This window comes from Coturnix japonica, chromosome 4 (genome assembly GCF_001577835.2).
Source record: "Coturnix japonica isolate 7356 chromosome 4, Coturnix japonica 2.1, whole genome shotgun sequence".
In the NCBI taxonomy this organism is placed as follows: Eukaryota; Metazoa; Chordata; class Aves; order Galliformes; family Phasianidae; genus Coturnix; species Coturnix japonica.
In genome coordinates this window covers 78063461-78073795 of record NC_029519.1, presented here as the reverse complement: position 1 = coordinate 78073795, position 10335 = coordinate 78063461, and the positions used below count along the sequence as shown (strand labels likewise).

Here is a 10335-nt window from a genome sequence, read left to right as displayed (position 1 = left end):
CGAGCACCTTATATATAACCTCCATTCCAGAAACCTTCAAGGTCAGGCTGGATGGGGTTTTGAGCAACCTGGACTAGCTGGAGGCATCCCTGCCTATAGCAGGGGGCTGGAACTGGATGATCCTGAAGGTCACTTCCAACACAAACCACTTCATGATCCGATAACGTGAACAGAAATAGCAAAGTCCTTGGTCTGCTATGAGCGTCCATCATGTATCCCTGTGGGGGGGGGAATCTTGTCTGATGGTTTTAGAAGTATTTTTTTTTTCCTGTTGCAAGATATAAAGATTGCAAGTTAACAATGTTACAATGTCATTCTTGTACATAGTTATCTCTTTGTCATATAAGTAGCTTCTTCATGCATGCAAAAAGCAAGCAAAAATACGCTTAATTCCCCAGTAAATGTAAAACATCAAACAAATGCTGTGATATAGAAGCAGGATGAGAGCAATTACATCTTCACTCTCAGCCTTCACTGAAGTCACCCAACCTCCTCTGAGGAACAACACCAAGAAGAGGAAATGGCAACTCAAGAACCTTACAGAAAAGCCCTGGGAAGAACTTCTCTAGGTCGTCTTGCTCAGAGAGCTGTGTGTGCCCCATCCCTGTAGGTGTTCAAGGCTGTGTTGGATGGGTCCTGGGCAGCCTGAGCTGGTGGGTAAGCAGCCCACTGAAGGGGTTGCAGTTGGGTGTACTCCTTTCCAAGCCAAACTAGTCTGTAATCTTATTATCTAGTCCACTGTCCAGGGAGAACCTAGACCAGTTCAGATCTCCCTTATATGCTCCCAAATGTTTATGCCTCCAGACATAATGGAGGCCAGGGCCAACATGAACTGAAGGAAGAAGATCATCCTCACAGGGGAGGCCCAGGGTGTTCATCATCCCATAGAACAGCAGTATGCAGCCTATAACTAAATCAGTTCAGAAAGAGGCTTCATATCCACCAGTTGCTCCAACAGCAGTAGAGCAGGATCAGGATGGAGGCTCCCTGGTGGGTTGGAGCACTTGGGCTGTATGCCTCAGTGTGGATCCTCCTAGAGACATTCAACAGCATCCCCACACTTGAGGTTTCCTTCCTTTTGGAAGGGATTATAAATGAGTTCTGATCTCCAATTGGACACTTTTACCTCTGGTTATCATTTCTAGTCATTTTTTGGTTTAGAATTCAATGACAAGGCACATGCGCAGAACTAGGTAGCTAGGAAAATTTGTTTCCTTAGGAAATCAAGCTAAAAATTCAATTAACAAACCCAACAGCAGCAAACTACCTTGAAACTTCAGTTACTTATTAGCTTTGCCTTCGCAGGTGTTGAAGACAATAAAATTCCCAGCATTGAAGCCCTAGTCAGACATAGAAAAGCAGCCAAGCTCCTAAGGCTGGGTTGCTGGAAATAATCTGTTTCCCTGCCAAAACCAGAAGAAAGTTAACAAGCAATTTAAGTTTCAAGGCAAGCCGTTTTCATGTGTGTTGTTCATTTATTTGTCTTTGCTAGATAGGTGTTTTTTCTTTCCTTCAGTCCTTAACTTTTAAATGTGCAAGGCTGCCAGGGAGGAGAATGATGTGCTGCAGGGAGGATTTGGAAGGAGGTTCAGGCAACATAAAAGCACTTGCTTTAAAGGCAGAGATGGGGGTGGGTCAGGTCAGCTCTGCCAGATCACAACAACCTGATACGTGCAGAGAACTGAGATGCTACCATAAAGAAAGCCATCAGCCCACCTAACCTGAGGACAAGCCACAACATCAATCAGGCAGTGCAGATTCAAGGGTGCTGATGTATTGATCACATCTCGTAGCTGCAGTGCTACAGATTTGATGCACCAGCTCTGCCAGCCACAGCCAAAGCCACAGGCTCCTACACGAAAAGAAAATCCATCTGCAAAGGGAAAAACAAGGTGCAAGCTCCCAGCAGATTGCTCTGCAAAGGGCCAGAGTGTAATCCAACTATAGCCATGGTCGTTCTCCTAATGATCTCCTGTTCAAAGGAGAACTCACACCATTGCAAACACTCTCCCCCAGTGAGTGCCCTGGGAAGGCAACAGCTCTTCCCATCCTTCACACTCACACTGATTACTGAAGCCTCTCTTTAGCTTCCTGTAATTCAGGTGCCACTGCTTTTCTATATGGGCAGGCTGCAAGTGATTCAGCGATTCAGCCATCAGAACAGATTTGAGGAGGGGCTGTGGATGCTTTGGCTAAATCCACCCCCCCAGCAAAGCTCTCTGGAGTAACTGTATACCTTAAAAGCAACTGAAAAGCAGAACAGTCATTTGTACATAAGCTCCCAGGATTTGTATGTTTCTTCCAACTGCCAACTGGAATTCAGTTGGAGGGATTAACTCCAGAGATACATCTAACTGCTCCCCCTGCTTCCTCCCACCACTGTTTTTGAACTCTCCTGGATATCAGAACTCAGGGGCCTTATCGTCAGCTGCTCCTTCTTATTTCTTCCTTTGGTTTTCAAACACATCCCTTTAAACAACCCATGGCCAGAGCGCAGCTTGGCCAGGCAGGGAGAGAAGTGCTGATTGCGGAGCTGTCAGAACTGCCCAGGAGCAAAAAAAATCACTTCATCCTTTGGAAAGTAAACAAATGGGAAAGGAGCATCAAAGAGACCAGCACTGCCAAGGTCACACAGAGTCAGAGGGAGGGGACCTCGTGCATCCCAGCTGTCTGATGGCCTGGAGGAACAAGTAGGACACTGGACAACCACATCCTCACAGCTCCTTTATAAGAGCAGTTCTCTTTCTCCCACTTCGGACTTACCCACCCCAATTAACTTCTGTTTGTTCTTCCCTCCTCCTCTGCACTGCTCCAGTGACTTCAGAAGACAACTTAAATCTCAAGGGACTGCCATAATCTTGCACACAGGGAACAGAGTTGATGATGATTCGCATTGTTAGCTCTGGTGGCAGCTATAAAGCGCTCTATGAGTATAAGGCTTTAAGGATGGACTTCATAGAGTCATATTAGCTACAGATTTTATATGCATTAAGCTACAGAAGTACTCAGAAATACCTAGACCTCAAAATAAAGTCACTAGAGAGACTGAGAAATACCTGAGCATTGCTAATTAGCAGCGAATTTGCCTATCTTCTTATAGCCAAAGTCCTGCGAAAGCCCACAGAAGCCACCTGGCTGTTGGTGTCATCCACATGTGAGAATCACAGACTCGAAGCTTTATACTTGTATCCAACAGCTTTTGCTCTCTCTCTTCGTGGTGGTGACAACACAAATCACTCAGCCCAAGTTCAAGCTAATAAAAGTGGCTGGGATTAGACATGATGTTATCATATGTGTTTCCATCACACCTAAGGACCCACGTTACAGGACCACATGTACAGGTTAATACTGGAAATAAGGGGTAGGCAGCTAACAGAGCTCCTGTCTGGTAGAGGCATGAAAACGAACTGGAAAGAGAAAAAACAGAGCCATCTAACTGTATATATCTGTTCCCCTTGTCTGTATGGAGAATGCAATTAGCAATAGGTAGTCACTCAGCTTAGAAATGTTAGACCCTGTAAGGTAGCTTTTGTGGCATAGCACAAAGGATATATAATGTTAAGTAGTTACTCTGCCTCAAGAGATAGTTTTTAGTAATGCTTAAAAATCACAACTGGCAATCAAATTTAGCCTTTACATTCTAGTCTAATGGAAATATATCAGGTGAAATTTAGAACAAGAAACTCACATAGACAGAACCGGAACCCACCAATTTCCCAACAGAACCCCAAAGAACTTGAAGTTTAAGAGCTCAGACTTGCAAAGTAATTACAGTTGGGGAAAGCCTGGGAACACCAAGGACAACTTCCATGGTGATCCCACCTTGGTATTGGACAGCTAGCTTGCTTTGCCCAAGATAAACCCCACTGACATCACATCACCAATAGCTTTATAACACAAGCAGCATTTCAGCCCACAACCAGCTTAGCTGGTTCACAAGACAACTTGTTTTTTATTTCATATTGTTAGAAATCAAAAACAAGGTTAAGCATGACATTATAATCCAAGGTTTTGTGTCATAAACAGGACTGTGGTAATGCTGAATCAGAGGTAGGCCAAATTTACTGCAGAGCCCTAGACAGCATAAATAGTTAATTCATGGATATTGCATTACCTGGCTTAGAGGTAAAGGAGTTGTTAAGAACAGCTCTGGAGCCGTTCCCCAAGGCTGCATTGCAACTGCTGTCATTCATCTTCCATCCACTCCACCAAGCTTCTGAGTATTTTGAAAGAGGCATTTTGATTTTAGCAATAAAAATGAGTAGCTTGAGTGTTGCTTGGTTTGTTGCTGTGCAAGCATAACACACACATACCATCCCCCCCCCACACACACACAGTAGCTCCACGAGTTTCAGTTTAAAGGGATGACCTCTCAAGATAAGCCTTGCTAAAGTGCTTGTAATATCATGGCAGAAATAGAAACCTCAGAAACAACAAATCTTTCACATAAACATTAATAAAAAGCTAAATAATGAAAACCTTCACATGAGAATAATCAGCACACATACAACCATGTCTGCAAGCAGTATGCCTATAGCTACAGCCTTTACAGAAAGGGTTGTTAAGGACTGGAATGGGCTTCCCAGGGAGGTGGTTGAGTGGGTGTGTTTAAAAGCCATTTTGGACGTGGTGCTCAGGGACATGATTTAGCAGAGGGTTGTTAGGGTAGTATGGTTAGGTTGAGGTTGGACTCGATGATCTTGAAGGTCTTTTCCAACCTGAGCTATGATTCTATTCTATATAGCAGTGTGATTTCTATGTGCCTTTAATGAAGAAGTGGTTCCATGCTTGCCTGAGAGTTTCTGTGAAGAACCCCAAAACATTTTGTTCTTGTGAAGGTCTTATGTTACCTTCTCTGTAATGGCTGGGAAAATACCTTTGAAATAAACCTGATATCAAATAACACACAAGTTCATTGTGATGCTTGGAGGTTGACTGGTTCATACACCAGTTTGTTTCTGGAAAGCAGGTTGTTTGACAGAAGTAATTTATATTCCATGAAGAAATGTATATATATTTTTGGTAGTAACCTTTAAAATCTTTTCCTTTCCCATAAATAAATCAAATATTTGAACCTCCTTAGGCTTTCATAGAATTGATTGCAAAGAAAAAACAGAAATGGAACGAAAACACGCCTTTTTTTCTTTAAATTAGAATTAAAAGTGCATGTTGTTTTACTTCAATATTTCCCTTTGAGGGGTAGAAAATAAATAGCTACATAATAAGATGAATTAAAACAACATCAGCCAGACTCCTTACATTTTTCTTTAAAAGAAAAATGAAATATAGTTGTGTGTGTAAAGCTGCATTCATGGATTTTTGTTAGTCATTTATTTTGTATGGTTACGGCTCCTCACTTGGATTATGGCTCCTCATAAGATGGCACTGCTCCATCTTACAGGGGCTCTGGATTACTTCAATAGGTTTTGATATAGCTTTGAATTTCACAGGAGGGCAGGGGAAATGTAGAAAACTTCAGCTGACTTTTTCCCCTTCAGTCCTCAGCCGTTCCTTTTCACATATATTTATAGGCGCTTCCAAGGATGATAACTTCTTTGAAAGGGTCGCAATTTGAGCATTTTATACACCCCGGGTGCACTGCACCTATATAACTCTTATTACCATATAACTCTTTCTAACTATAAAACTCCTTTAGGGAACATAATATTGTCTGCATTAACTCAGGAACCAACTACCAGCATGTCAGGCCCCTCATACAGGGCATCACACGTGCCTACATCCTTTATTCCTCAATGACACAGACCCAAGAGCCCTCTTATTCCTCTTAATGGCCAAATAGATTATGAAAACATTTCTCCACAAGAGCAGCTCCGGAGATAAGAAGAGTTTATCAGGATTCAACAGGAGCAAATTTAATTTCAGCAAGTTTTTATCTCTAACTTTGTTATTGTGCACCCAATGCCTTCGCATGCTCGGCTTAGCAGGAAATAATGTAACGCCATTGCTGGCAATGGGAAGCCAACAGCAGGAGGTGAGGCTGAATGCACAGATGAATATTTATAGCCGTATCGTGAGCATCTATTTTTGTGGATTACACCAGAAGATACGATAATGCCACTAAAGGAAACTTACCCTATGACTTCAATATCCATGTAATTGCTGTGCACCGATTTCATTCATCTCCATTTGGCGACATTTTATGTGAATGGTAAGCTCTGTTCTGTCATTATACTTATTACAGCTAATAAATGTTTTTACCATAATTAATTAGCAGCTTTCTCTTTCAAATCTGTGATGAACAGCCAGGAGAAAGGTGCAATAAGAATTAATATCTGGGGCATTTAGAAACTGCTTGAACAGCTACACTGCTTAAGATCTTGTGCTAAGGACTTCTTACAGCTAAAATACATCTCTGGCATACCAGTGGCATTCTCGTATGCAGTGAAGTAATGAGATCACAGCCAAATTAGGAACTTAGGTATTATTTTTCCTCCAAAAGATTTTGTCTTAACTGCCTTAAGAGCCTCTTAAAACTACAGCAGAAGAGAAAACTTGGTCGCAATGGAAGCAAAGCTGTTTTCATGAGTAGTGGACAAAAGTCTTTGGTGGATTTAACCAGCTTCCAAACCATTTAATAAGAAACAGTGTTAGATCCTCCACCATAAGATAAGGAGATGTACAGGCACAGTTCAGTGCTCTAAACTGGTATCAGATAGCCAGCTGGAGTAGGCATAAACCACAAAGAACCTACAGGAGCTCCTCATTCTTCAGTGTTATGCCACATAGTCACTAAACCTGTTAAGTAATTGCATGATTTCTACATATTTCACCCTCGCTGGATGGGTAACTACAGCATCTTTAATCACCACACTCAGCACAAGTAAATAACACAACACAGAGCATTAACATGATCAAACCAATCCCATATTTGTCACTGATGTTTTTATCACTGCACAAACACAGGAAGCATTATCAGATGGAAACTGTCAGCTTTAAAACACAGTGCTGACGAGTACTTTGAAGCACATCAGGAGTCCATAGGCTGTCCTAAAATTCAGTAAAAGCATGGGTTTCTCTCAACAATAGGCACAAGTCAGTCTCTTGTTGCCCCAAAAGACACCATAGAATCTGGGTCATCATTAGCCTGACCCAACAACCCTATGGGAGCAGGGAACTGTAGCAATACAGCATCTCCATCTCTTCCAGCTTTATCCATGACCTTCCCCTCATCTGACTTTCCTTGCACCTCCATTGGTGCATGCTCAGAGACATAACTGTATTTCAGATATGTTTGTGGGAAGACTGGGCTATTATTACTTTTACAACAGGAGTAGATGCACTGCGGTATTTTACAGCCCCATTTCACAAGGCACCGTACAGATGGGTCTGAAGAGACAGTCCCTTCCCTGAGCACAGTATGGATGAGGCAAAGAAAGACACTAAATTTATTAGAGTTACTCAGCAGCAAAGCAGAGGAAAAAGTGCCACTTCTGAGCTTGGTGTTCTGCCCAGACAGTTTCACCATTCCTGCCTTTTTAATACTTTTAACTTTCCCTTTAGCTGGCATTTTGTTGAAACAAACTTTATGGTCCATAGCATGAGTAGTACCAAAATATGGCAATTAATCACAGCCAGCTGCCAAGTTTCTACCGAGTTCAAGCATTTAAGTCACAATTAGCAGACACAGTGTTTCAGGATATCAATTTAGACAAAACATTGAAACGCTGAACCGAATTTGATCTATGACATTGGCAGGATTGCAATGAGTCCATTATCATACAGCTGCATTCATCATAATTTATGGTGAGCACTGCTGCTTTCACCGGGCCATGAAGGAAAGGCCTATAAGCAATCTTGAATCTGCAGCTGGGATGGTTCAAACCAGCAAATTTCACTGCCCTGTTTCACACACACCCAATAAGACTCCAAGAATATACACTTCACAGCCAAAAAGACTTAACTTTGCAGTAATAAATGCCAGACCAGCTGTACAGACATTCAGCTCACAAAAAATTAAGCAATAGCAACTGACTCCAGAGAGAGTAAGGTTCCTAACAGATGAGAACCTGCTCTCACAACACTCCTCGTTGGTGGAACAAACAACTTCTAAGCCCAAAAACGTAAAGGGAAAAGCTTACTTTTGGCTGTTGCAGATCACTTCTTCCTCTCCCTTCTCTTTGCAAAGCTGACATAGTGATTCAGAAGGAGATGCTGGAGACCAAAGAAGAGAGGTGTCTGGTATTACCAGGTTAGAGAGGGTTCAGAGTCTTAAATCAGCTCACCAGCGAATCAGATCTCCTTCAGCATCAGCATTAGGTGCAGCTGGAAGGCTGACACATGTGAAGCACACAGGGCTAAAATTTGCACACTGAGACTAATGTCCTGTTTAGGCTGCAGGTGTGCCCATCCCCCACTGAGGCCATAAGGGGATCATGAAACACCCCTCTGCATTCATCTCTCTGAGCTCTATTCGCCGTTGCCATCAACAACTTCTTCTCCAAGCCTGTACACGTATCTGGGATTGCATCTATTCAAGTGCAATACATTGTACTTGGCCTTATTAAACCTCATTAGATTCTCATGTGCCCACTTTTTGAGTGTGTCCAGGTCCCTCTGGATGGTGTCCCTCCCTTCTATTGTATCAACTGCACCACTCAGCTTGATGTCATCAGCAAACTTGCCAAGGGCACGATCAGTCCTACTGTCTGTGTCAATAAAGATGTTGAAGAGCACCAGTCCTGAGACAGACCCCCTGGGAAAGACTATTTGTGGCTGTCCCCCGCTTGGACATAGAGCTGTTGACAACAACCCTCCGTCTACAACTTCCAACCAATTCTTGATCAATATGATACACTGAGAGATTCAGACAATGGCTTTTTCACAGTTTGACTGGGATTCCTTTAGAAAGGAGACTCTGGTGTTGTCAATTCCACACCTGTAAGTCCATATTTGGATTCCCAAAGCATTCATGAGGTTGTGCCCAGTGACATTGAAGTTTTGCTTACAAATAAACTGCATGTAAAGGCACAGAGCATATCCCACAAATCACATTTATTCCCTTCATCTTCCCATACTCATGGGGATAACTCCACACCCCAAACCCTGCTGGTCAACCACTGCCATCCACCATGGTACCAATCATCCTCCATCCACCTGTGCCCACCATCAAAGAGATCTGGAAGGGATCAGCAAGGTGCTCTAAGCATTTACCTCACATGTGGGACCACACTGTTTTCCACTCTAGGACAGAAGACATCTTAGACATCCTGAAGCCAGGACTGCCAGGTATCCATCAGCACCCTCTGCCTCTGAGCTGTGCCATTCCCTGCTGGGCAAAAGCCATCTGGACCACAGCATCTTTTCAGCTTTGATGTCAGCATCTCCAAGCAATCAAAGCAGCGGGGGCCCCCATCCAAGGCTACATGTGATTAAAATGACCTGACTTCTCCATTTGTCTGGATTTAGGCTTCTTATAAACAAGTTGCACAGAACCTATTTCTGACTTGGCCTGCTTTTATACCCAGAGAACCTTTTCTTAACTGATGATGCTCAAGATGATATATGGGTTTCCAAGAGCTGAAGTCAAATCGCATCGCTAGGTTATTTTTTTTGTTATTATTCATGAAGTTCATTTCAAAGCTCAATTCAAAGGGCATCCGTAAGCAGCCGGTGAAGAGCTGGAAAGCTTATTGCAATAAGTGAATCATTTTTCAGTAGAAAATGAAAAACTTACCATGTCAACAAGATGAATGCACATGGTATAGAGCATTGAAAGACAAAATGGGATTAAGGGACTGGAAATGCAAAGAAATCTTTAGATAGAGCAAAGCATATGAGCAGAAAGAACCTCAAATGGGGTTACATAGAGAACTGTTCTTATGAAGTTCCTCAGGTGAACCACCTTGCAGACAATATATTCTCCATTCTTGTGGCCATCGAAGCTGATGTTCTCTACAGGGCTTCCAGTTTAACATTATCTTCTGAGCGTGAGTTTTATACCTGAGTCATAATATGGACTCACATAACATTTACAAGGAGATTTATGTTCTTTTCCTGGAAATATAGCTTGCAATATTAGTGTCTTCTTTATAGCTTCACTGTACTGATGGCTTGGCCAGATATTGCCATCTGCCCAGGCCTTTTCCTCCTCCCATGCCTTGTTTTATACTTGTGTTTTGAGAAGGTTGGTCCTTGTTCATGTAGATAAGTGCTAAATAAATCTTTACCCTACTTCTGCTTTTCAGCCCCCTTATCTAACACCAAAGAAGGCAGCGATGTCTCTCTAATACACAGACTGCTTTTGAGTAATTCAACAAATAGTACTGATTTAAGGAGATGCAAAGGACTATCTCTAACACAAGAACACCTCTTTTC

At 42.5% G+C, this 10335-nt stretch overlaps 1 long non-coding RNA gene across 1 annotated transcript; it reads right to left on the bottom strand.

Annotated features, from left to right (window-relative positions):
* Nucleotides 1-4110: 4110 nt before the first annotated feature.
* LOC116653339 lies at nt 4111-8186 on the bottom strand. The gene is made up of 2 exons (XR_004306942.1): nt 8100-8186; nt 4111-4216 (listed from the first exon to the last, which is right to left on the bottom strand). It is a non-coding gene; the product is annotated as an uncharacterized LOC116653339 (long non-coding RNA).
* Nucleotides 8187-10335: the final 2149 nt, after the last annotated feature.